Source organism: Rattus norvegicus, chromosome 3 (assembly GCF_021556685.1).
Source record: "Rattus norvegicus strain SHRSP/BbbUtx chromosome 3, alternate assembly SHRSP_T2T, whole genome shotgun sequence".
In the NCBI taxonomy this organism is placed as follows: domain Eukaryota; kingdom Metazoa; phylum Chordata; class Mammalia; order Rodentia; family Muridae; genus Rattus; species Rattus norvegicus.
Genome location: NC_141536.1, coordinates 68,810,902 through 68,838,586, shown reverse-complemented (window position 1 = coordinate 68,838,586; position 27,685 = coordinate 68,810,902). Strand labels below are relative to the sequence as shown.

The 27,685-nt window shown below is 42.6% G+C and overlaps 1 long non-coding RNA gene across 1 annotated transcript; it reads left to right on the top strand.

The window, feature by feature from the left end:
* The first annotated feature begins 578 nt into the window (after positions 1–578).
* LOC134486404 (uncharacterized) lies at positions 579–21,599 on the top strand. The gene is made up of 4 exons (XR_015684469.1): positions 579–1,227; positions 1,332–1,494; positions 19,133–19,186; positions 19,627–21,599. It is a non-coding gene; the product is annotated as an uncharacterized LOC134486404 (long non-coding RNA).
* Positions 21,600–27,685: the final 6,086 nt, after the last annotated feature.

Genomic DNA, 27,685 nt, shown 5'->3' with positions numbered 1-27,685 from the left:
AATGGTCTGATTCCGTAACCCACATAATTTCTCTTTCATGTAATTTTTTTTTTTTACATAACTACATCTTTTCCTCTCCCAGCACTTTTGAAAGAGAAATTTTGGGAGCACAATAGAGTGCCCGTGGGGATGGTGTTTATACAGTAGGCTCAGCCTACATTCGGCACTTGTGATCTCTCAGTGATCACTAGGCTTCAGAGTAGAAAGCAAGGAAGAACCTGGGACTGAAGTCAAGACACCTCAGTGCTTCTCCAGGCTCGCAAAGCTTTCCCCATGAAAAACAGCAGTTCTCTGAGAGTTTATATATCCCTGCTCTCATGGCTTCGCAGAAAACTTTCTCTACTTCATAGACATAGCAAGTGGGATAAAATTATAGAATTACACAAGTTGGAAAATTGTTTAGAGCATGCTGAGCATTAAGTAAAGTCACGTGGAGAGTGTGCTGTAAAGTGCTTGTTGACATTAAACCTCTAATCCTCCTAACCTCCCCTAGAAGATAAGAAATATTGACATTTATTTTCAGATAAGGAGACCAAGGTTGCACAGCTGTATATGACACACCGAGTACTGATCTAGGTCTGGCTAGCTCCAAATCCCGTGCTCTGAACTACAAAGTTATAGTGCCTCTTTAAGGAGAAAAAAGACCAGTGAAACTGGACAGGGTGATCTGATCAGAGTAGCCATGCTCCGTGGGGACACCATGGAGGATCTCATAAGTATTGAGTTTAAATTCAAGATGGCCTCTTGTAGGTCATTTCCGTTGTCTCTTGCTACATAAGACAGCTCCCTCCCTTTCATTTAAGGACTACAGCAACTGTTGTTTCTCCCACTTCTGTGGGCTGGGAGCTTATGCAGAGCTTAGGTTGTTCTGTTCTACATGGTGTAGCCTGCAAGTCATTCACGTAGCTGCACGATGGAGATGTCCTGCTACTTAGTGATTCTCTGTGTGATTCTTTCCCATGGCCTGTTGGGCTTCTTCATAGCATGGTGGTCTCAGGGTAGCATTCCAAGAGAGAGATGGAAGTTGACCAAACAACACTGTGAACTCTTAAAATAAGGCTTCGTGCATGCTAGGCAAGCACTCTACCTCTGAGCTGTATCCCCTGCCCTACGAGCGTCTTGCAACTGATGTGTCGTTTCTTCAGGTTCCAGGAGAAGTAACCAGATATAGCGTGTGATGAAGAGTTTTACATTTACATTTCATATTGACAACAAGGAAGTTTTGGTGTAAGTCAGCTCATGGAATTATTTGGGTTGAATTTATATTAAAACATTACTTTAGAAAAAAGAAACTAAACAGGATATTCTATAAATTAACTTGCTATCTCTAGCCACAAGAGCAATCTGGATTCAGGGTCAAAGGAAGCCGACTTCTAGAAGAAGTGATGCTCAGTGAAGGAGGAAACTAATGGTGGGCCTTCTTGGATGACCTTGCCACAAAGAAGAATGAAATGTCCTCGCTTTCGGGAAACCGTACAGACCTACTAAATGGAAGTGTCCACCTCGTGTCATCCTAAGAAAGAGAAGCCAGACTCGTAAAGACCTGGATCACGTGCTTCCTGTCATGTGTGGGATCTGAGTGGAGGAAGCAAAGGAAGGGCATCATAGGGCCGTGGGAGTGAGAAACGGAGAGGGAGAGGGTAGAAAATGACAGCAGAGAGGAAGAAGATGCTCAAAGCACATTATACGTGTACATGGAGATGTCGTAATGGACCTCCTGCTTTGGGTAACAAGATGATAAAAATATGAGAAAGATCAGCGGTTATTTAGGTAGAAGTGCGAGTGAGGATCTGGTTAATGTTCTGGTCTTACTTGACCAGAAAGTAAAGAAAAAAGAGCCCCTTGTTTTCACCTTAGCTGGCCCCCCAGAAGATCACACCCAGGGTAAGCACCATTTAAAAACTATTGTCCTTGTTTGGCAGAGTGGGCCAGTTTGTACGTTGGCATTTTCCTGATTGACCTTGGAAACAAGGCCAAGGCACTTAATTGATGCGTTTTCATTTGGAAATCCCCCCTCAAACGGCAAACTGTTAGCTCAGCTTTAATCCCTTCCGAAGGTCACAGTCAACCTGGGATCTGTAATCCGAGATTAATGTAGCACAGAACCTCAGGAGGGGATGGGAAGCAAGGATACAGAATTTGCCATGGAGTTAATACTGGGTTGAAGTTGAGGCAGAGAATTCTGGGCCTTGAGGACAAAGGCTAGTCAGTCCTTTTAACCTGTGCGTCTCATAAAAAGTGCACTTCTCTGTAGAGTTTTTTGGTTTCTTGACCTAAAGAGGGGTTTGCTTCCTGGTTTGTTGTTATTGTTGTTGTTGGCTGGTCTTCTGTGTCACCGTGTCCTTTGGGGAATTTATTATCTAAAGGAAAAGTCTTTGTTAAGGAAATTGTCTTGTTATATTGAAAAAAGTCCTGAGTGCTAAGTTCTTACATCTGGGTAGAGTGTCGAGGGAGTGTGGCTAGAGGTTTCTCAGAACCTGGAATGTTTTTATTGTTGAGAAAAATTACCCAGATCTGTATATAAATAAGGCCAGGAGACACCTGAGTTGCCCTGGAGCACTGAGGACGTGTTTGCCTTGTACATTTTGACCTTTATCAGGGATGGAGCAGTTAGACTCTGAAGCTATCAGTCAAGAAGTTTCGTCTGAGAGGGTTTCAGTTCAGCCATGCTATTCAACCCAAGCTGCCTAGATCTCCTTTTAAACTTGAGCCACAACTTAGGGCAGTCAAGTCTTGCTTCCTCTCACTACCCTACTTACAGTGTCTCCATTCTTAGCCCCGTGCTTTTGCTTCCTGACAGTAGATCCACAACCTGAAGCAGTTCGGGGTCCCAAATGAGCCCATACTTGACTCCCGTCTTCTGTGCTCTCTGCTTGAGCTCTTCCCCATTTGTTTTATCTGTCTTTAGCCCTGCACATTTTGTTCAGCTTCAGAGAACCCCAGGCATGCTGCTTGCCTTGCTGACATCACCTCCTGGGATACACTGATGATACAACCAAGAGTTGTCATTATGACTGACTTTGGATGCGTCTTTCTGTGGCAGCTTCTTTTCTCAAAGTGGTTGCTCCTGACTCTATGTCTTGGCATCTGCAGTTCCCCCCCCCCCCCCCGTTGTGCTCTCTCTCTCTCTCTCTCTCTCTCTCTCTCTCTCTCTCCTCTCCCCCTCTCCTCTCCCCTCTCCCCTCTTCCCTCTTCCCTCTCCCCTCTCCCCTCTTCCCTCTCCCCTCCTTCACACTCCTTCAATTCCAGCACTTGGGAGGCAGCGGCAGGAGGATCTATGAGTTCTAGGCCATTCCTGGTCTACAGAGTGAGGTCCAGGACAGCCAGGGATACACAGAGAAACCCTGTCTTAAAAAACAAAAACAAACAAACAAACAAACAAACAGGAATCAAAATGAAAGTCTTCCTGTCAGAGAGACTTATGGTTATTTGCATCATGAGAGAACAACTCTCCTAGTCAGGCATGGTGGCACATGCTTTGCAAAGGTGGAAGAATCAAGAGTTCAAGGTAATTCTCCACTACATGAGTCCCTGTCTTAACCAGCCAACCTCCAAACCAACCTGCCAACAAAACCTCCTGGAAAATAAGAGAAACTAAGTATGTAGTCAAAGAGCTTAGGAGAAAGTATTAATGTGTGATAAATGTTTATAGGAAGGCAGGAAACGACACAGAAGTACTGTGTACTTATGAGGTACATGATGTGCTATGTCTACACAAGTACTCAGCACCCATGGCAACTTGCACAGACGTTCTTAGGTCCACGGGTCATCATCTAAGTTGTTCTTATAGGATATGTAACTGCTCACAATGCTCTAGTAAGCAAGTATTTCTGGCCAGGCACATTCGTTCATTCTTCTGTGACTTTCTGATGAAGTATCTGTTGGCTCCAGGTACCTTCGACTTAAGCTGAAAGAAAGAGAGAGAGACAGAGAGAGAGAGAGAGAGAGAGAGAGAGAGAGAGAGAGAGAGAGAGACAGAGAGAGAGACAGAGACAGAGAGACAGAGAGAGACAGAGAGAAAGAGAGACAGAGAGAGAGACAGAGAGAGAGACAGAGAGAGAGACACAGAGAAAATAGAGACACACACACACAGAGAGAGAGAGAGAGAGAGACAGACAGACAGACAGACAGAGACAGACAGAGAGAGACAGAGACAGAGAGAGAGAAAGACAGAGAGACAGAGGAAATACAGTACAGAGTTAAAACTGGTTTTCCCACCTACATTGTTGTCTAGATTTATCTCTTCCCCTTATTCTTTTTTTCCTGTTATCAACTTGATAAGCATTTTTGCTTTTAGCTTTGCAATTTGACCTACAATCCTTTCTCCTCAGTCATCTTCCTTGTGACATACAAGGAGCCTATTTTGTACCAATTAATCCATCTAATATGTAGTATCGTGCCTTATCCCAGCTGTGACTTTTGTGGGAAGCCTGGGATGAGGCATCTGGGTTCCTAAGTTACTTGGAGCTGTTTTTTCCCCTCATTTACCATGTTCCCTGAGACTTAGCCTAGGAATTGTCTGAACTGTTTTTTTGCTTTTTGTTTTTTTTTTCTTTCTTTTCGGAGCTGGGGACCGAACCCAGGGCCTTGTGCTTGCTAGGCAAGCACTCTACCACTGAGCTAAATCCCCAACCCCGTCTGTACTGTTTTTAATGTCATCAATCGTGGCTGCCCAGGTGTTTGTGTGCTCTGACTGGATTCCACTTCCCTGTTTCCACTCACTTCTGGCCTTAGTGCTCAGAATGTCAACCTCTCACTCTCTTCTTCCTCCAATCCCTGGGTATAGGGTACTTGAACCTGTTTCTAGTTATGGTGTGACTCAGCCCTTAGTACCCACCTTTGATCCCAAACAATGAAGATAACGTTAGTTTGTAGAAGGAAACACCCATGTCTGAAAGTAGAAGGACCAAACTGAAGGGCAAAAAGTGATGAATCAAAGGAAGATCTGACGGAATAGGGCCTGTCTGAATCTCAGAAGAAGGGAAGCCACTTAAGGGAGAGACAGTAGAGGAAGAAAAGATTACAGTCCAGGAATACAGTAGAGTTCATGGAGAGCAGCACAGTAGAGGTGAGAGGGAGAGTAGAACAGCACAGAGAGGAAGAAGGAGGCAGTTTTATCAGGGGTAGTTTTACAGAGACTGGTTGAAGACAGAACAAGCTAGCCACAGGTAAAGACAGAACAAGCAAGAGAATGAGAAGGAACCAGCTGATTTGAAAAGATTGCTAGTTAGTTTAAGGCCAAACACAGCAATTCAGAGGTCAAGAGAAAAGCCAGATTGAATAAATTAGCTGGGAGAGGACTTTGAGCCAGACAGCCAGAGCTGAGAAAGAACCAGAAAGGGTGAGCTTATTCAGCAGCAAGTCTCAGAGGCTGAAAACATTCTAGGCCTAGACTGGATTGTACGGATGCTAGATTCCGGGATTAGGCCTAGGTTAGCAGATGAAGGCAGTAAGCCTCTCAGACAACAGTTATAACAGGAGAATAAAAGTTACTTTTACACCTAGGTTTTCTTGGGTTCCTTAGGGCAAGATGTGAAGAGTTGGAAGGGTCAATAGAACAAGCAACTTGGAGCTGGAGAGAGAGCTCAGCAACTAAGAGCACTTGCTGCCCTTGCAAGAGGTCACACATTTGGTTCCCAACGCCCACCCCACATGATAGTTCACAACTGTCTGTATAGACAGTTCCGGGGGAGCCATTCCCCTCTACTGGTCTCTGCAGGCGTCAGACACATTCACAGGGAGCATGCACACATGAAAGGGAAACATTCACAAACAGACATAAAACAAAATAAAACAAAGAGGAAGCGACAACTCAAAGAAGAAAAGGTAGGAGACCGACCCCTCTTTAGTTTTCTACCTCTCGAGAAATTATTGTGTCAAAACAAAGGCTTGCCAGGAGGGGACTTGTTTGTGTGAAGAAATGCCAATCTTTAGGTCTGGGGGGTAGCCCTGGCATAGAGAGATCTGTATAGAACACTTAAGAGAGGACAGAGGATACACCATGGACTGATCCATGAACTGGTTCTGAAGGACTGGCCACCCCACCTATGTTATGACATCACATTCTTCTTCCTTAGTGACCCTATTTACTGCCACATTATACAGTCCAACAGTGTACTGTGTGTGAGTGTTTATCTTTATTGTCGCCCTGACTGGCCTCGGAACCACTCTCCTTTCTTCTCTCTCCATATGTGTGAAAGGCATATAAGGCATATGCCAAGACGTGAACAAAGGTTATCCTGGCTCAGTGGAATAGGATAAGATTTTTCCCTTTCATCCTTGTTTTGTGTGTCTAAATTCTTTTCAACGGTCAGGCGTGTACTCTGCCAAGTTTCCACTCCACTCTCTCAATAACCTACGAGTCCAGTATGACCCACCTATCTGAGGTGAGGGACACAGGTGGCTACTGAAACCATGGAGCAAATGCTGGCAAAGACTGGCTGTTCCAGACAAATCCCGGAAACAGTCTCCTGAGAGTAAACAGAAGCAAAGGCTGTGGAATGCAGGCTGAGAGGGGGAAAGTAAATCTCTGTATTTATTTTTGGGGCCGTCTCTAAAGGGGAAAGGCATGCCTGTAGATTTTACTTTCCCAGAGGATCAAACCAGCAATGGCATAAACACAATGTTACTCACAGAGGAAGCTGCTGCAGCAAAGGGGTGCTGTGGGGGAAAAGCAGGGGTCTGGAGGTGATTAAAGCAAGAATCTCCAGAGAGGATTCTTTTGGGATTCTAAGTGATGAATCTGAGAGTCCTTTGTGTTTTCTTATTGAAGGCCACGCTAATCAGGTAGAGTGGATCTGTCTGGAGAGCGGACTGTAGGGCAAACAATGTAAGACACAGGGCTCTAGGATCATAGATATAGGCTGTTTCAAAGACAAACAGACCTTTCAGCTGAAGGAATGAGACATACCGTGCCAAGCTTAGAGTCATCTTAAATGGGAGTGTGAGTTCCGAACTAGTTTTGGTATTCGAGTTTGGTTATTTGTACAAAGGATGGATTTACCTTTCAATGGGCTGTTGTCTTCCTTTGGTATCTGCTAGCCAACTGGGACTTCATTTATTTCTAAAACAGTACAAGGCTTTTTGGTTTCACCTACAAAAGTGAATGGGCCTCTGTATTTCAAGGTTGCACATTTTTCTGTTCTGTTTAGGCAGAGATAAGGACTCTGGGCTGCGGAGGACAATAGGCTATTCTTGTAACTCAGTGGAGCCGGGCACTGTGGGTAATCTCTGTTCTTGACCCTACACCCACCTTGAAGCAGAAACTTGTATCACATCCCCCAAAACAAATCTATTGTAAGAAAGGATTAATGAATAATGACAACTTTACTGACTGTTCTTGGGGAGACGAAAAAGGTCTGTGTATTCTATGGAGGTAGTTTTGATTTATGACAAAGCTTAATAGAAAATTTCATGAGACATACATGATTTTTTCCCCGAAGGGGAAGGTTCACATTCTTTTGATCTCTCTTTTTATTTTGGTATTCGTAAGCAAAAATGATCTAATCTTTTTGAAGTCTCTCATCTTCCCATCTCTCCCTCTGCCTGGCCATAGAAAAGGTTTGCCTTTAGGAGGACCATAAGGTCTAGCGTTTGGGAGAAGAATCAAGAAATTACTAAATCACTTGAAATCTGCTGATAACTCATGATGAGTGGTGACAAGGAATGCCCCACTCCTTGTAGCATTCCCTGATCTTGCCAACATTGGGTTTCTTTGGGAATGGGAACTCTCTTTTTATACAATATTTTTAATTTACTCTTCAGTAATTTCATAAAGGCATACAATGTATTTTGGTTATATCAATCCCACAGTATTCCCTCCATTTATGAATCTATGGATCCACCCATCCATCACTCCATCCATCCATCCATCCATCCATCCATCCATCCATCCATTGTTATAGAACATCTACTATATTTAAGGGAAGGTCAAAAACAGTGATAAACAAAGCTGATGAGATTCGTGTGCTCTTGTGATAAAGGAGCAGAGTAGCTATAACTATGTAAGAGTATCTAAGGGTGACAAACCATTGAAAGAAATTCTGATATCAGGTGAATAACAAAGGCCTTAATGATGTGACACTTGCTGACTTAAACTTTGAGGCATCATAAAACAAAACTATAATTGACATCTCTCCAACCTTTCAAATTCAGAATTTTTGGATCAGCATACTAAAATACACTGTTCAGCTCCTATGAGGAATAAACAGGAACCTAAAGCAAGATGGTCAAATTTCTCCTATAAAGGCACAGACAATATGATTGCTGGCTTTGTCACACCACAGAGCTCTGCTGCTTATTACCCAGAAAAGGAACACTTTTTGTGTTCATATATATCTTTATAAAAATGGGGCTGACCTGTTCTGGACCTATTAGCTGCAGTTTACTGACCTCTGAACTATGTTGATCTTTGTCTAAATTTCTTCAAACCGATACCAGCAGCTATCCTCCCCCACCCCCCATGGGCAGAGCCTTTTTCTGTAAATAGTCCTTTGCTTGATTATTATTTTTTCTTAAGATCATCTAAGTTACAGTAGTCTAATCTGGAAAATTTGTACGGGCTATGTGATGGTAAATTGTAATTGTCAGATTGACACAGCATTGGATAACTTGGGAAGAGAATGTCAATGAGAGACTGTTCAGATAGGCTGGCCCAAGGGAGTTAGAGTGGTTTATTACAGCAACAGGACGTGAAACTGGAGTATTTTGAGTGGGAACGGTCCCACAGGCTTATGTTTGAGCACTTGGTCCCCAGTAGGAGGTATGTCACTGAGAGTAGGCTTTGAGGTTTCAAAAGTCCATGCATTCCCAGTTAGCGCTCTCTCTCTCCCTCTCTCTCTCTCTCTCTCTCTCTCTCTCTCTCTCTCTCTCTCTCTCTCTCTCTCCTCCCTCCTTTCCTCTTCTCCCTTCCCCTCCCTTATAGGGATGTAAGCTCTCAGCTACTGCTCCAGTACTGCCATGCCTGTCTGTTACCATGCTTCCCACCACGATGGTCATGAGCTCACCCTCTGAAGCAGTAAGCCCCAATAAACTAATTCTTTTAGAAGTTAGTTGCCTTGCTCGTGGTGTTCTGTTAAGTAACTAAAATAGAAACTATGACAGGAATTGTACTGAGAAATAGGGTCTTTGCTGTGATAGACCTGACCTTGTGGCTTTTAAACCATTAGACTGTTTTGTGACTGGAATGTGGAAAGGTTTGGAAGTTTGAGTTAGTTAAGAGTTAGTTAGTTAAGTTAAGAGTTTGAAAACTCTTAAATGCTGGAAGCAAAAATTAAAATGGGCCATTCTGGTGGGAACTTGGAAGACAAAACCATGCTGAGAGAAATGCAGGCAGTGGGGGCCATGCAGCTTATGAGATTTCAGAGAGAAACATGGGATGCTACCAGGAACTATTTATGTAATATTTTGGCTAAGCATCTGGATTTGTTCTGCTCATGTCCTAAGATCCTGAGTGAAGTTGGATTTAAAAATAATGGACTGATTTGTTGGAATAGGAAATTTTGGGAGGAGAGACTATTCAGGCTGGCACTGAAGAAGTGGCTGTAATTGACAGAGAACATTGTTTTAGAGGAGTCTCATGTGCTGCATTGAGACAATAGGAAAGTATTTCTGCAGGTCAGCACACAGAGGGTATAGCGCTGTCCAGTAGAGTTGGACTATATTTCAAGCTGGCAACAGAGCTTGGCAATGTCATAAGCATTGTCCACATGGTACTGATTTTGAGGCTATGAAAGACTCAAGACTGAGTTTGTCATGGAGATCATCTGAGACTAAGTACTGTGTGCAGAGGACCCGAGAGAACTTTGCATGAAACTGTGAAGTTGCAATGGAGACACCAGGATACTGGAGATACCACGGCCATGGAATGTCCACCAAGGAGAGCCGCAGGTATGACGTGGAGCAGGTCAAAACCTAAGAGAGAAGTTATTTATGCCGCAGATGGTAAAGCTGGAGAGATGGGGCTACCCAAGTCCTTTAGCGAGTGGTTGATTGATTACCTTATAAACATAAACTTGGTTTTCTTTGGTGTGATCATCTCGGTCCCTGTTTCTCCCATTTTACAATAAGAATGTTCATTCTGTGCCAATATTTGTTGGAATTACGTAACTTGTTTTTATTTATTTTATAGAAACTTGTCTTAGTTGGGGTTTCCATTGCTAGGAAGAGACACCATGATCAAGGCAACTCTCATAAAGGACAACATTTAATTGGGGATGGCTTACAGGCTCTGAGGTTCAGTCCATTAACATCATGGCAGAAGGCACAGCAGTGTCCAGGCAGGCATGGCACTGGAGGAGCTGAGAGTTCTGCATCTTTATCCAAAGGAAGCTAGGAGTAGAGTGTCTTTCAGGTGTCTAGGAGCTCCCCGCAGATCCCCCAGTGATATAGTTCCTCCAACAGGGCCACACCTACTCCAACAAGGCCACACCTACTCCAACAAGGCCACACCTACTCCAACAAGGCCACACCTACTCCAACAAGGCCACATTCCTGGGCCAAGCATATTCAAACCACCTCATTCCACTCCCTGGCCACCACCATAGGCTTGTTCAAACACATGAGTCTATGGGGGCCATGCCTAGCCATAGCATAATGCAAAATATATCTAGTCCAACTTCAAACGTCCCATAGTCTATAATAGTCTCAACAATGTTAAAAGTCTCTTCTGAGATTCATATAATCTCTTAACTATAATCCCCTAAGTAATCAAAATAAAAAAGCAGATCTCATACTTCCCACATCATGCAGTATATACATTACTATTCCAAAATGTCGTGGTGAGGAAATACTGGACCAAAGCAAAACAGAAAACCAATTGGGCAAACTCAAACTCTGCATATCTTTGTCCGAGGTCAAAGTGCTCTTCAGATCTCCAAATCCTTTCTGCTTTGTTGACAATAACACAATTCTTTCTCTTTGGCTGGTTCTACTCCCTGTGAGCAGACTTCCTCAGCAAGCATCCCAAGCCCTGACATCTCTAACATTTTGGGGTTTCCAAGGCAACTTCAACTTTACAGCTTCTTGTTCCAATGTCTGGGATCTATGTATGATCTCCATGGCTCCTTTAAAGGTCTGGCGTCACTTCTCCAGCTCTGCCCTCTGTAGCACTCTAGGCACTGGTGGAATAGAATTGGCCATTCCCCTGCTGCTGCTGTTCTTGGTTATCATGCCATGGTACCAATTCAATGGAATCTTCTGCTGCAACTAGTCTTCATACAATAGCGTCTTATAGGCTCTCTTCATGGTGCCAAGCCTCAGCTGCTCTCCACGACTCCTTCATGCCCTCAAAACCAGCTCCACCTGGGTAACTCTTATACTTTATCAAGTCCAGCTGAAGCACAAGGTACAACCTTGCTATCTCTGGAACACAGCCTCTTTGTGGTCTCAGAAAACATTTCCCAGAAGATTTTCATCTCGACCTTGCTATCTCTGCAACACAGCTTCTTTGTGGTCTCAGAAAACACTTCCCAGAAGATCTCATCTCAGTGATGCTGGTCTCTTCTTAATCACCACTAATTTCTTAGCTCTAGCTAACCAGCATCAGTTGTCCCAGTTGTCTTCTTTTCTTGACTCTTAGGCGAGAGCCAGAGTTCTGCTGCTTGCTGGAGCTGGAACATGGCCCCCTTGTTCTATTACATTGTTACCGGCTTTCTGTTTCCCAACTCCTCTCTGTCTAAGCTTGGCTGCCCTGAAACTTGCTCTGTAAATTGTTCTTGAACTCAGAGATCTGCATGACTCTGTGTCCGATGCTGGCACTGAAGGTGTGCACCACCACACCAGGGTCTAAGTTTTTCTTTATTGGAACTTGTTCTGTACCAAGCTGGCCTCCAACTCAGAGCTTGCATCTGTCTTCCTTGGATTAAAGGTGTGTACTACCATGCCTGGACCTAAGCTTTTCATGGCCACTATTCCTCAAGATCTGGATCAAAGACTGTGCCCTTCATTTCTGGATTGTAGTTCATTCCAGATTAATTGTCCAAATGAAAACAATAACTGGAAAATAATGCCGAACATGATATAACTATTCCTTGTTCAACTGCAAACACGCAAACAATAATCTTAGCTGGGTGGATCTTGCCCTGAGGTTACCACTCCACTCTCTTAATTTAACTCCTTGCACACAGGATTCAGCTCCATTCTATTACTTCTTGGTGCCCCTGTATTCTTTGAACCATAAATTTTGTATATGTTTGATCAGAATGCTTTTCATGAAAGTAAACCAGAGGACAAAGTCTATGTTGGGCTTTTCTAAGACTTCCTTTCTTTCTTTCTTTTTTTTTTTTTTCGGAGCTGGGGACCGAACCCAGGGCCTTGCGCTCGCTAGGCAAGCACTCTACCGCTGAGCTAAATCCCCAACCCTAAGACTTCCTTTCTTAATGCAATTAATTGAGATCTCTTTACTTTAGTCTCAGGTAGACTCTTCAAACAAGGGCAAAAAGCAGCCACATTCTTCACTAAAACATTGTAAGAACAATCTCCAGAGATCAAATCACTCTCAGTAGCAATGTTTTCCATACTCCTAGTAGGATTGCCCATTAAGTCCCACTAAAAGCATTCCATGGCTTTCCAAATCCAAAGTCCCAAAATCCACATTCCTCCAAATGAAAGCATGGTCAGGCCTACTACAGCAATACCCTAATCCCTGGTACCAACTTCTGTCCTAGTTAGGGTTTCCATTGTTGTTAAGAGATCCCATAACCAAGGCAACTCTTATACAGGACAACATTTAATTGGGGATGGCTTACAGACTCTGAGGTTCAGTCCATTTTCATCATGGCAGGAGGCAGGCATTGGCACTGGAGGAGCTGAGAGTTCTACATCTTTACCCAAAGGAAGCCAGGAGCAGACTATCTTCCAGGGGGCTAGAGGATGGTCTCAAAGTCCACCTCTACAGTAATACACTTCTGCCAACAAGGCCACACCTACACCAACAAGGACACATCTCCTAATAGTGCCGCTTCCTGGACCAAGCATACTCAAACCACCATAGAGCTTATAATTAAGAGACTTTGGGACTTTTAAAGTGTCGCAATTTTACAAGACCATAAGGACTTTTAAAGTTGAACTGTGTTTTATGTTAAAGATGGGGCTCTGGGGACAAGGAGTAAGAGGCTGTGGCTTAAAGTTAAGTGTTTGTGTGTCAAATTGACAAGGAGTAGGATTGGGGTGATTGGTTTGTCAGCTTTACACACACTAGAATCCCCTGGGAAGGAAGTCTCAAGGAAGGACTATATGGCTTAGGTTGGCTTGTGGCTATGCCTGGGAGAGTTTCTTTTCTTTTCTTTTTTTTTTTCATTCTTTTTTTTTATTAACTTGAGTATTTCTTATTTACATTTCTTTTTTTTTTTATTAACTTGAGTATTTCTTATATACATTTCGAGTGTTATTCCCTTTCCCGGTTTCCGGGCAAACATCCCCCTCCCCCCTCCCCTTTCTTATCGGTGTTCCCCTCCCCATCCTCCCCCCATTGCCGCCCTCCCCCCAACAGTCTAGTTCACTGGGGGTTCAGTCTTAGCAGGACTGGGAGAGTTTCTTAATTGTGTTAATTAAAGTGGGAAGACACACCCTGGATGTGACCACTGCCATTTCATGGGCTGAACCCTGGGCTGAGTGAGGAGATTCGGGTAGAGCATTTGCAAGTAGGTATACATTCATTTTCTATGCTCTTGACTGTGAATGTGGCTGGCTGCTTCAAGTTTCTGCCTTGACTTTCCCTCAGATATGGACTGACTCTATTCTTCCTGGAATTGGAAGTCAAATGACCCCTTTCTCCCTTAAGTTGCTGCTGCTGCTGCTGCTACGACTACTACTACTACTACTACTACTACTACTACTACTACTACTACCACCACAGTGGCAGGAAATGGAACTAGTGAGGTCTATAAGAAAACAACCTGAAAAGAAGTAAACCTTACTCCATCCCTTTAGTCATACTCTTAAGATCTGGCCATAGTCGTAATCCTGCATGTGAGAGGCTGAGGCAGGAGGAGTTGAGGGTCAGCTTGGGCGACATAGCAAATCCTAGCCTAAGAAAAGTAAACAAAGGAAACCCCCAAATATCCTTCAAGAATATCACCATTTACAATTTGATGTTTATCCATGTAATTTTACATGTATGTGATTGAAGGGGGCTAGTAGACCCAAGCGTGGCAACAGGGCTTAGGCAGTTCTCGCCTTCCCCATTTCCTTTTCAGATTACATTCCTCAAGCTGGCCACCAAGGTCTATTCTCTAATTTGGCCACTTCCTTCTCCTGAGGCTGACCACCAAGGTCCAGCTATCAAAGTGTTAAGTGTAGCAATCAAAAGCCCCCTTTGGCTGCCCTAATTAACTGGTCCAATCAAAAGAAACCAGCTCTCCTAACTCAGGGGTTTCCCCTTTTCCCTTCATAAACTTCCGTTTGCCTGTGGGCCACTTGTCTGACGCAGTCCTGTATCCCTTCTGGACAAATATTCAAATATTCCTTCCTCCTGTCCCTCATTCCTTTCCCCTTCTATCTTCATCCTCTGTCTCCTGTTTTTGTCCCTTATTTCCTGTTCTTTGTCCCTCTGGGGCAAACAAATCTTCTTTGTACAGAAAGCTTGGTCTTGGTATGTCCTGTGCTGACTCCAGTCCAGTCCTTTTGGTGTTTTATAGTATGATATATATATATATATATATATATATATATTATATATGTGTGTGTGTGTGTATAAACACATATATATCATACTATATATAAAAATATATACATATGTATATTTTATTATGTATGTTTTATATGTGTGTGTGCATGCACACACATGTGTTCAAGAGAATGTTCATTTCCTTTCCTGACTTCTTTTTCTTCTCTTTCCTCCTATCTTCTCTTATGCTTCCCTCTTTTCCTTCCTCCTAGCATGCATGACATCATGCTGGCAGACTATCCAGTTTCCTCTTCCACCCTCAGTTACATCAGCGCATGCCTCTTTGGATTTGTGAGGCCCACCTTCCACAGTTGGCAGCTGCTGTCAGCTGATGCGGTGCAAGTGTCAGATTATTTTTGGTGACTGGTGTTAAAGCCGGTGTGGGTGGGGACACTGTACATCTCCAGCCATACGACCTCACTGCTAGGAGGGTGTTGGTAGTAAAGCACCTTTACCCAATGCGAGCAGCTCTCCAGCCCTTCCTTGGCTCACGGGCACACGCAGCTGCTCTGCAGATTGGAAAAGGACTCCATCTCCATCATCTGGAACAGGAGCTGGCACAGGAGTGATTCTTGCCTTAAAACAGATTTCTGTTTAGAGTAAGGTTGGGCAACTCCTACACAAAGGAGAAAAAGGGCCTTGGTGCCTTAGTCAAAGTGCTCTTTCTCTCTGTGCAGATCATTGCTTTAATTTAAAAGTATGCTTTAATCAAAGAATGGCTGTGGGCTTTGATATGTGTCCTCAGTGAACACAGATCCTCCTCCTCCTCTTCTTCCTTTAAAGAAAAATAGAAAAGATAACATAAATATATTCATATATTTCCAGATTCACCATAATCAGTTTGCTTTTTTTCTTTATGAGGAACATGTACATATAATTATGGACACTGCATATACATTATAAGCATATATGTATATACTTTTTAAATTTCATTTTGAGAAGAAAGGTTATAAACGTGTAGCAAGCACAGTGTTGACTAGCTTTCATCAGTTACTTTTCTCAACACCGTTACAAACACCTGATGAAACAACTCAAGGGAGGTTTGTCTTGGCTCACAGTTTGAAAGCACCTGGCCTATCATGGCGGCCAGGCAAGCCATAGGAAGTAACTTGCCATCTCTTTGTATCTACAGCTACTTGGGAGAGAGGCAGAGAGGGCGAGGATGCTGCTGGCCTTCATCTGGCTTTTCTCATCTTTCCATTTTTATTTAGCTTACGAATCCAACTCACAGGATGATGCCATCTATATTTAGAATAATTCCACACCCTTGGTTTAATTTCTCTGAAAACTTCTGTACAGATACAACCAAAGGACTGTCTCATTAATGCCCAAGGAATTTCTTGTCTCTTTTGTTGAATTTTATTTTATTTTGAGACGTGGTCTAACTATGCAGCCCTGGCTGGCCTGCCATCCTTCTTTTTATACCTTATTCTCTATTCTCTCTCTCTCTCTCTCTCTCTCTCTCTCTCTCTCTCTCTCTCTCTCTCTCTGTATTCATGTGTGGGCACATATGTGCGTGCATATGCATATGTGTGGAGGCCAGCAGGTGATGTTTGGTATCTGTCCTGCTCATACTTTACCCACTGAGTTAGTTCCTCTCCTGCTAGATGTTTCTTAACCCAATTCCTTTTTCTTTTTTCTTTTATGAGATCAGCCTGTGTAGCTCAAACTTGAACTTGTGATCTTCTTGCCTTGGTCTCCAGAGTGCTGGGATAACAGGTGTGTGGTACCACAACTGTCGTAATTTTATTTAATTTTTGATGAGATCAGGAATTGAATCTAGGAACTTGTCTCATGCCAGGCAAGTACTGTACCATGGCGATTTATAGCCCCTGCTCATCTTAACCACCGTAAAGCATATGGTTCAACAATGTTCTGTATGTTCACATTATCTGTAGCAGATCTCTAGTCTTCTTCATTTTGCAAAAATGATACAACCCATTGAGTAGAAATCCTGACTTTCTCTTTTCCTCAGCTCTGGCAACTACCTTTCTGTGCTGTTTCTGTTGGTGTGAGGGAGGCTCGTGCAGCATTTGTCTTTAATGAATGGCTTATTTACTCAGCCTAATGCCCCAGACATTCATCCACACTGTAGCATGTGACAGAATTCTTTTCTTTTTAAATTTTCTTTTCATTTTATGTAGGTCATATTTTTATTAGTTTGTTTCTTATTTATTTTTTGTTGTTTTGAGACAGGCTTTCTCTCTTGCAGCCCTGGCTGTCCTGGAACTCAGAGATCTGCCTTCTTCTGCCTCCCAAGTGTTGGCATTAAAGGTGTGCACCACTACTGTCTGGCTTCATTTACAATTTTTAAGTAACATTTTCATTTATTCTTTTATGTTTTAATAGATGGATATGGCACATGTGACATCACGCTGTAAGACTATTCCGTAGTTCTCTCTCCCATCCTCTGTTACATCATTGCGTGCCTCTTTGGGCTTGCAAGGCCCACCTTCCACAGTTGGCACACTGCTGCCACCAGCTGACATGATGGTGATCATTTAAATCATATCTACCCACTGTTTGCCCACTCCAGCTTTCCCCAAACCACCTCCAACATGTCTCCTCTCAATGTCATCCCCCCAGCTCTTTCCTTTTTAAATGACCAACTGAGTCTAATTAGCGTGGCTCTCTGCCCATGCACTAGAGCATGAACCCACCGGAGGCTGCAGTCCGTGGGCCCTAGGAGGATCTATTCTAGTTGATTTGTTAAATGGTCATGTTGCTCGGACTCTGACCACCCAGAACTGGCCTGACCACCCAGTTCTTCCAAAGTCTAACCCACCAACCAAGGAGTGTACTTGTTAATTGGTTAGGTTGGAGCCTGTCAGTTTCATCACTATTAGACATTCTCTTTTTTATTTGTCTAATAATGACAAAGATGACAGATGTGAACCTAACAAATAAATAAGTAGAACCAGGAATGGGGAAAACTGACATCTTGGGTCTCGTGGTTAAGAAAGATAACTATTTAGAATTTTTGCAATTAAAAAATATCGATGATATTCTGAGACTGAATATCACCTCTAGCATTCATCGGCTATTCTAGCCTGGGTCACTTACTATCATGGTGGTTCTCGGATAAATCATATCTCTTAAACCCTAACATCTTCAAATAAAGTTGTTTCTATTTTTTCTTATGTAATTAGACAGCCTTAAGGGAATAAAAATTAGTTTATCCACACACATCACACTGTTTATCCTAGCAGAGGTGTTGGTAAATCAGTAGGAATAAAATTTGGAATCTATTTGACCTATTTACTGGGTGATGTGAAAGCCATGGGGGTTGATTACTGCTAGTGCTGGGCTAGAAGAGAGGCTCCTCAGGGGCAAAGGCTCAGCCCACTCTTCTTTTAGGATCTTTAGAACTCAGCAGGTGTCCAGCAAAACCGGAGGCAATGTGGCTTGCTAGGATTTTAGAAGAAAGTCTTGTCTCTTTCAACAAATAACCTTTATTGTGCTTTAAAGGAAATACCCTGACTTTCACTTGGGCTATGTTACAGTCTGAACATCTGTGTCCCTATCTCCCCTATTTGTATGATGAAACCTTAAATCCAGAGGTCAAGATATTTTTGAGCTGCTTAGGTCACTAGGACTGATTCCTCATATATAGAGTTATTGCCCTTGTAAAAGAGAACACTGGGGAGTTGACTTGTTCCTTCTACCATGTAAGCACCCAATGACACGTGAGTATTCTGTGATCCAAAGGACAGCATGGCACAGTTGCATGTGATCTTTAATCTTCTAGCTTCAAGAGCCACGAGACATACATCTCTATTTTTATAAGACACCCAACTTAGTGTATTCTATTGGAATAGTCTAAACAGACCAACAAGGCTCTGATAGTCAAGGATTTGGAGATGGGAAGAGTACATTGGAGAGGAGGCTTGGAACAATAACACCCAACTTTTACTTAGCAACTAAGACTGACTTTCTGAATGTTGGGATTGTCACCAGCAGTGACCAAGTAGCCATGAGTCCTCAGAAAGCTGAGATAACTGGAGGCTGGCTTGTTACTCAGAGGTAAGGTATTTCTATTAGATTGTTTCATAACGGAGGAGGTGATTAGTTTTTCCAGATTAGTTTTCCTGGTTTAAGTTGGTTTCATTGCATAGCATGTACCAGGGAATCCTCATGCAGGGGAAATGATTTTATCTTACGGAACATTAGTGTCTTAGTTTCTTTTTTCTGATAAAATGACTACCAAAATGAACTTGAAGGAGATAGGGTTTATTTTGCCTTATAATTCCCGGGGACAGTCCATCGTCTGGGTGAGTAAAGGCAGGAGGAGGAGCTTGAAGCAGCTGCTCACCCCACACCTATAATCATAAGCAGAGATGACAAATGAAATACTTGGCTCGTTTTCTCCTTTTTGGATAATCTAGTACTCAAGCAAGGGAATGGTGTTTTCCGTTTTTAGTATTGGTCTTCCCACCTCAATTAACCCAATGTACCTACTCGTTTCAGGTGTGACCAGAGGCTAAACAATTTCTTCCAGATCCTGTCAAGTTAACAATTAAAGTAAGCACCACAATTCACAGACTTTTTATATTTTGTGGCATAGATAGTGTTCTGGATTCTTTTTGAAGACACATTAGAGTAGGTTATCATTGTCTTCTCAAACCTTGCTTTCCTAGGCAATAAAATGGAAATAATAACACCTAAACATGATAGCATAATTGGGGAAAGCATTGGGTTATATAGCAGAGTGTCTAATATAGTAACTGACATGTAGCATTCTCAATTCTTGTGCAAATTCTTTAGGTAAAATTATAATCTCTGCCTTAATGGAGTTTGTAGGATATATATTCGTTAGCTAGGTCTTCTACAACAATAGTACCACAATCTGCAATACCTTAAGTAACAGAAACTTATACACAAGTCTGGAGGTTGGCTGTCTAAGATCATGTGCTTTGTGGATGTTAAAAAAATACTTATGTGTATGGATGTTTTGTATGCAGGTGTATCCGGGTACCACATATATGTCTACTGTCCCTGAAGATCTGAAGAGGGTGTCAAATCCCCTGGAACTGGAGTTATAGACAGTGATGAGCTATCATGTAGGAGCTTGGAATTAAACCTGGTTTTCTAAAGGAATTAAACCTGGTTTTCTAAAGGGCATCCAGTGCCTTCTAATGGCTAAGCCATACCTTCATCTCCAAGGAAACATTATTGATTGACATGTCTTGGGATAGAAGGATGCTGTTACTTATGTGATATAGGCAGAGCCCTGGGATAGTACTGTACATATTGCAGTGTTCAGGGTGGCCCCCACCACTTCTAGCCCAAAATGTCAAGAACCAACATTTGAGGAACTATATTTTATTCTTGACAACTTCCTCCTGAGACGAGTTGGTCATAATGTAGGGCCGCCTATAAGAAAGGTGAGAACATAATGTTTTCCTCTCATTAAATTGATGCTCACACACACACACACACACACACACACACACACACACACACACACACACAAGGGTTACCCACAAGTAAGGAAAGAGGAGTGAATATTGAATGGCAATGAAGGAAACTGGATGAGTCTTGGGTCCATCCAGGCAGGCTTGCCCATGAAAGAGACCAAGCCTGGAAGGTGTAAGAGATTGCAAGACAGTAATGTCAAGGCCACAGAAAAAGAAACTAGAGCAACCGTTTCTCAGAAACTGATAGGAATCAGCAGAGGAATAGTCTGGCGGTGAACTGCTGACTGCTTGCTGTCTGTGACTCAGATGGCTTATCATTTATCCTAGGGCTCCAGCACTGACCACAGTTTTAAACTATTCATAAAAACTATTTGGGGGTTCAGTGATTAGTTTGAGATGAACTCCACTCTTTCTTTATTTGAGACAGGGTTTCTCTGTGCAGCCCTGGCTGTCCTAGAACTCACTCTGTAAACAAGACTGGCTTCAAACACACAGAGATCTGTCTGGCTCTGCCTCCCAAGTGCTAAGATTAAGGGCATGTGTCATCACTGTCTGGTATTTTTGTTAATTCTTAACTGACAAAGCAATGGCTTGTTTAAGCCAGTCAGACTCTTCTTTTGAATGTTCTGGTTTTTGCCTATATATGTCTTCCCTTTGTCTTTCTTGGTAGACCAGATGGTCTTTCCAGGGTTTCTGTCACTTATGTGCTCTTAGAACCTGATACGTAATTTGTGCAACTCTTGTTTAAACATTATTAAGAATGTCAACAGGGCTGGGATGTAGTTGGTGGAGTGATTCTTGCATAAGCACGAAGACCTGAATTAGGATCCCCAGTACTCACATCAAAAAAATTATAAAAAATAAGGTGTGCCATATGTGTCTGTTACACCAGCACTGAGGAGACAGAGGCAGGAGAATCCCTGGGGTTTACTAGCCAGTGAGTCTAGCTGAGTCTGTGAGCAGTAGGCTCAGTGAAACTCTCTATCTTAAGAAAAAAGGTGAACTAAGATACCTGGCATTGACCAGTAGCTTCTGCCTACATGTGTGTACATATGTATACATGTGAATGAACATCTGCATAAACCCACATATACAGCACATGCACACACATGAGCATATGCACATATACACACATAAACAGAAAGAAAGAAAGAGAAGAGAGAGAGAAAGAGAGATCCAGAGAGTGATAGTGGATCTAACTGAGCATCATGCTTTTTTGGGTAATGGTATACCCCTGTGAAGCCAGCTTACTTGTATGTGATAAACCCTCAGGGTCTAGACTAAATATCTCTGAACCATTTTTTATTAAGTCAATGGATTTTTAATTAATTAATTAGAATTAATTAGAGGTAGGTCAGGCTTGCTTTTTTTTAAAATTATTTTCTGAAACATTACATCTCTTCTGCAGTTTCCCCTCCTTTCACTCTTCCCTGTCCCTACCACCTTCCCTTTTCCCCAGATCCTCTCCTCCTCCATTTCCCTTAAAACAACAAAGAGAGAGAGAAAAGAAAGGAAGGAAGAAAGAAAGAAAGAAAAAAAGGAGGGTGGAGAGAGAGAGAGAGAGAGAGAGAGAGAGAGAGAGAGAGAGAGAGAACAGGACTCTCTCAGGGATATCAACCAAACATGGCATATGGCATAACACATTACAATAAAACCAGGCACAAGGGCTGGAGAGATGGCTCAGAGGTTAAGAGCGCTGTGTGCTCTTCCAGAGGTCCTGAGTTCAATTCCCAGCAACCACATGGTGGCTCACAACCACTTATAATCAGGTCTGGTGCCCTCTTCTGGCCTGCAGGAATACATGCAGGCAGAAAGCTGTATGATGTATACATAATAAAAAAAAAAAAAAAAAAAAAAAAAAACAGGCACAAGCTCTCATGTCAAGGCTGTATAGGGCAACCCAAGTAAGGGGGAAAGGGTCACAAGTGCAGGCAAAAGACTCAGTGGGAGGAGACCCACAGGAACACCAAATTACATAAGCACAATGTATATGCAGAGGACATAGCTCAGACCCATACAGGGTCCATAATTGTTGCTTCAGTCTCTACGAGTCCCTATGAGCCTTGCTTAGTTGAACCTACGGGAAGTGTTCTCATGGTGTCCTTGACCCCTCTGGCTCCTATAACCATTCCTCTCCCTCTTCTGTGTTGTTCTGCTCACTGCCTAGTGTTTGACTGTGGGTCTCCGCATCTGCTCCCATCAGTTGTTGGATGATGCAGATCAGGCTGGCTTTTATATTGCTGCTTTAGCTTCTGGAGTGATGGCAGTCAACACACAGCCATGTATCACCATGCCCACCTCAACGGCAAGTTATCTTTGAATAAAAACCGCATCCCACAGGGCCATATCCCTTTGTGGGGTCAGATATCAGTAACACAGACTAACACAGTTGTTCAGAATCATTACTTTTACTTTAGCCACATCAATTTGGAGTAGCTGTCACAAGGCAATTAATTATTCAAGTTAAATGTGGGAGACTGAGTATGTGAATTTATACCTGTTACATTGAACAACTCTGGAAATATTAGCAAAAGAAAAAAACAACGAACAAACCCAGTCAACAACCAACCACAAGGAGAAAGAGCATGGAGAATGCTAATTCTTTAGTCTTTATAGAACAGAGAGAAACCAGCAAGGTTTTAGTTAGGGCTCCATTCAGAACACCAAATGACTCAGGTGCTGAGGTAGTGGTAGTGGCAGAATTAGGCCACTCCAAAAGACAGGCAGAAAATTGACTGAAATTGTACCCTACCTAGGTGCTTCTTCTGACCACAGAAAATTCTCAGAGCAAGAGTTTTATCCCTGAAAGGGATGAACTACAGACCTTTGGACTTAGGACGTCAAACACAGTTGATAGCAGAAATCACATGCTAGACTGATAATGGGGATCAATGAAATTGCAAAAGACGCTATCCTAGGCTGCATACCTGGGATGGTTGCAGCCAGGCCTACAACTGTCAAGGCAGAGTGTGGAATCCACCCTAGGGACATCACCAACTAGTGGAAGGAAACCATTGATAGACTGCACGCTCAAAGGCGGGGACACCCCTTAGCTGTCTTTGTTCATACAAGCCTGAGAAGTCCTGCCGAGGTATGCCTAGCTGTGCTTCTGCCCCTACAGATGAGCACAGAGCCAATACCTCTTTGTGGGGAAAGTAGATACAATAAAACACAAAGCCAAGTCAACAAACAAAAGTATGCAAATTTAGAATGCTGTAACAGGAGTTCTCAAACCTGTGGGTCCCAATCCCTTTGTAGGGCAAATGACCCTTTCACAGGGGTCTTATCATCAGAAAACACAGATATTTACATTATGATTCATAACAGTAGCAAAATTATAGTTATGAAGTGTAGCAGTAAATATTAAAAAATGAATCTACCATCCTGTGCTGGTGTCAGCTCTGTTGGGCCACATGGCATCTGCAGGGCATTTTCATCTCAATCAGCAAAGCATCTATTTCAACCGCTAAGCTCCCAATCTCCCCCCCATGCTGCCGCCTCTGAGCCCAGCAGCAGCCACCTACTTGCAACTCTCTTGCTGCGGACTCTGCTCACATTCGTCTCCTGTGGTTATAGTTCCAACTCCCAGGAACCTGCTAAAATCAAAACTCAATAAGCTTGTCATTTAGCAATCAGATTTATATCCTAAATTCTCATTCCACAAAATGTCCACAGAATAAACTCACAACCAATTGATAATGATATAACTGCCCACCTAGATAAGCAAATTGTCCTATAAAATTCCATCCCTTATGAAATATTCATAACTACCTGTGGCCCCTTAAGTCCACACAGATCTGGGTCGTCCTTCTCCTCCTCCTCCTTGGTTCTTCTCCTTTCTCCTCTCTCTCTCCTCCCTACAAAACTCTGTGCCCACCTTACTTTTTCACTGCCTGATCACAGGCCTTGCCTTATCTTGTGCCTGCCTTCACCTGCATATAGACATCAACTACAATGAAGTAACAATGAGAATAATTTTATGGATGGGGTCATACAACGTGAGGAATTGTATTAAAGGGTCACAGCATTAGGAAGGTTAAGACCACTGACACATTGACATATTATATATGTATAATATAATATACATTAGCTATTTATTACTTTCTGTCACTTGTGAATGTGGGCTGTGTGAGGGCAAGGGCTTGTTTATTTTTCTAGTCCTAGGACTCTTGACTGGTATAGTGAGTCTGCTAGTAAATATAGTTGATTAGCTAGATAAATACTGTACTCATAATAAGGAATAAGACACAATTCAAAAAGAGCAGGAAAGACACTGGAGTCTTAGTAATGTGATACAAAAATTGATAACATTAGTAGAGTTGCAGAATAAAACCAGGAATATATTCTTAAAACATGTGATAAAAAATGGAAGAGGATAAAGAAAGCAGAAGAGAATGAATGAGCAGATCAGGCAAAGAGGTTTAACATCATAATAGTGGGAATTCTGGGTAGAATGCTGAAAAGATGGGAGGAATAATTATCCCTCTAATGAGATAAAGGAAATACTGTGCTTTTCTTTCCTTCCTGCTCCTAATTTAGTCCCAGAGGCAATTGGTAGCTTCTAGGGGAAGGAGAGTCAATCTTCTTTAAGGGTATGACTCCTGATAGGTGTACCATGCTCCAGGGTATGGGCCCATGCCATGGTATGTGGGCTTAGATTTTTCAAAACCTAATTTAATAAGTGTTCTCAAATACTTAAACCTCCTCTTTCTAGCCCACAGTCTAAAGGTGGGGGAGAAAAGATGGTAAATAGGACAAGGGGGTGTGGACCTGTTTAGAAGTAGTTTTTTGGGGGGTGATTCCAATCTCCATTGTCAGGATACCAGCAGTCCAGTTTGATAGTGTCAAAATACCAACAGTCCAGTTCACCAAAAAATGAATCAGCAGCGGTGGCACAATCCAGCAGAAACAGCTAGGGCTCCGCCAAATTGGCACCAGTCAGCTGGAATGAGAACCAGCCAAAATTCAAGGACAACTTCTCTTCCATGGCTCTCTCAATGAAGTAAAGATCAACAAAGACGTGAAATCAACAAAGTATTGCATGCCTAGCAATGCAAGTGCCCTGTTACTGTCTGTTGGGTCCTACTTATACTCTCTCTAAACACTCCCAGTCCTCTCACAGGTCTGCTTCATCAAAACATCTCATGACACAAACAGAAATCTCCACTTCAATGGTATACAGGAAGCATATATTAGACTCTGTAAGCTTTATATCTCTAAATCTATCTATCTATCTATCTATCTATCTATCTATCTATCTATCACCATCTATCATGTTTCTATGTGGACATTGAGTTGGAATGGGAGTGAGGGTAGATATGAGAGGGATTAGGAATATGGGGGTGAAATATCCTGCATGCATGCATGATAGTCTCAAAAATTGATAAAAAATACCATATTAAAAAAAAGAATTTTGCTAGGCAGTGGTGGTACATGTTTTACTCCCAGAACTTGAGAGGCAGAGGCAGGCAGAGTTTGAGACCAGCCTGTTCTACAGAGCAAGTTCTAGGACAGTCAGGACTACACAGGGAAACAAAACAAACATACAAACAAACAAACAAACAAACAAAACCCAACTAAAAAAAAATCCCCCCATCCAGGTACTAGGTCATAAAAATGTACTTTTTAGGCATCCTGTCTCAGAACACTGCAGAGAAATAAATTAAGAGGAAGATCTTAGATATAACGGAAAGGATTCAAAGAGGAAGGAGAAGGAATTCTTATCCGGAGGGCCCAGTCCTGACAAGAGGCAGAGTAACAGGGCCGTAGTGGGTACGTAGCTGGCAGCTAACACTGAGTGAAGGGAGCATTTGTGTGGAGATGGAACTTTTAGTTCTGTTTGGAGATTACACACTAATTGCAGGTACATACAACACTAAGCAAATGTGAGCCAAAGCAATTAGGAAAAAATGATTCAAAAAAGATATATAATTATAACACACCAAATGCCTTAGCTGTAAAACACATTATTATTGCTAGCAGTACAACATTAAATATTAACAATGATTTTGCTATGACTTTATTGAGAATACAGATAGGGATACAGTGATTATAGTGTGATGTACAGATTAATACAGGCAAATCTTTGTTTTTCTAAAGTCAAAAATTAAAATCCTGGGGTACTGCTCAGGAAACCTGTGAGCATGTGACCTAGAAATATGAGAAGGAAGAAGAGAAACAAATGGGAGATTTGAAAGTCACTGTGGGGATGGTGTCTGGGCTGAGGGAGGAGTGGGCTGGGGAGGATTCTTGTTTTAAACCCCATGGTATTGCTCAGCTCTTCAGTATGCATAATGAAGTCTTTGACAGCAAAAATTAGCTAAATATAAAACAGTGTGGTGGTGAGGTGGTGGTATCATAAGCCACTTCTGTAATCAGTTGGCTTCGCAGGGGCTGGCTTAGGGGCTGCAGGCTTTGTCAGATGGATTGTGCTTTGTTCTTTGAAGCAGTCACAAGCTCGTCATGCTCTCTCACTCTGACGGAGCAGAGTCTGGGAACCAGGACTCTCCACTGTCCACTTGAGTATCAACAAATATGCAAATACTGCACACACATTGCATCCTCTCTCTCACTGGACACACAACACACACACACACACACACACACACACACACACACACACACACACACACACACACAGAGGCAATGGGTGAAGTGGGGGTAAAAGGTGAAGGCAGTTGTGTGTGCACAAGGAGACCAGAGGAAAACCTTATGTCCCGTTTCTAGGTGCTCGTTCTAGGTGTTCTTTATCCTATCTATGTATGGTGTGTGTGTGTGTGTGTGTGTGTGTGTGTGTGTGTGTGTGTGTGTGTGTGTTGTGTTCATGTGCATGCGTGTGCATATGTGTGTATGGGTATACACATGCATGCCATGGTCTGCGTTCCTGCTTCTACCATATGGGTTCCAGGCCTTGCCCTTAAGCTGTTAGCCTTGGTGGCCAGCATCTTTACCCAGCGAGTCTTCTTTCTGGACCTATTTACTTTGTTTTAGGACACAGCATCTCTGACTAGCTTGGAGCTGCCTGCTAGGGGACCCAGGGACCCATTTCCATCTCTCTAGCTCTGGTATAAGAGCTTATGCCACCGTGTGCATCTTTCTATATTATTATTTTCTAATACGCTATTTTAATGATTTGATAATTTCACATGCCTTTTGATCATACTCTTTGCTGAGTTTATAACTCTGGATCTACCTCTGCATCTCCATTCCTCTCTCTCTCTCTCTCTATCCGTGGAGTCCAATTGATGTTGTCCCTGTGCTCCCAGTTGTGAGGTCATCCCTGGATCCAAGGGCCACAACCATTAAAGACAACAGACTCTCTTACACCAGGAGCCATCAGCTATTTTTATCACCCCCTTAGTGTGGGTTCTGGGGATCAAACTCAAATCCTTGTGCTTGCTACCGAGCCTGTGCCATTTGCACAAAGCTGCAGTCACACTCCTCTGTGGCTTCTCATGTGTCTTGTCTCTATATTTTTCCTCTTCTATCTCTGAACCTACTCCAATAAGCTTTCATTCCCACAACCCTACAAAACCCGCATCTTCTAAAACCTTTTCTAATCAGAGTTCAGTTTTCTTCAAGTACTATTATTTTTAAAATCTTG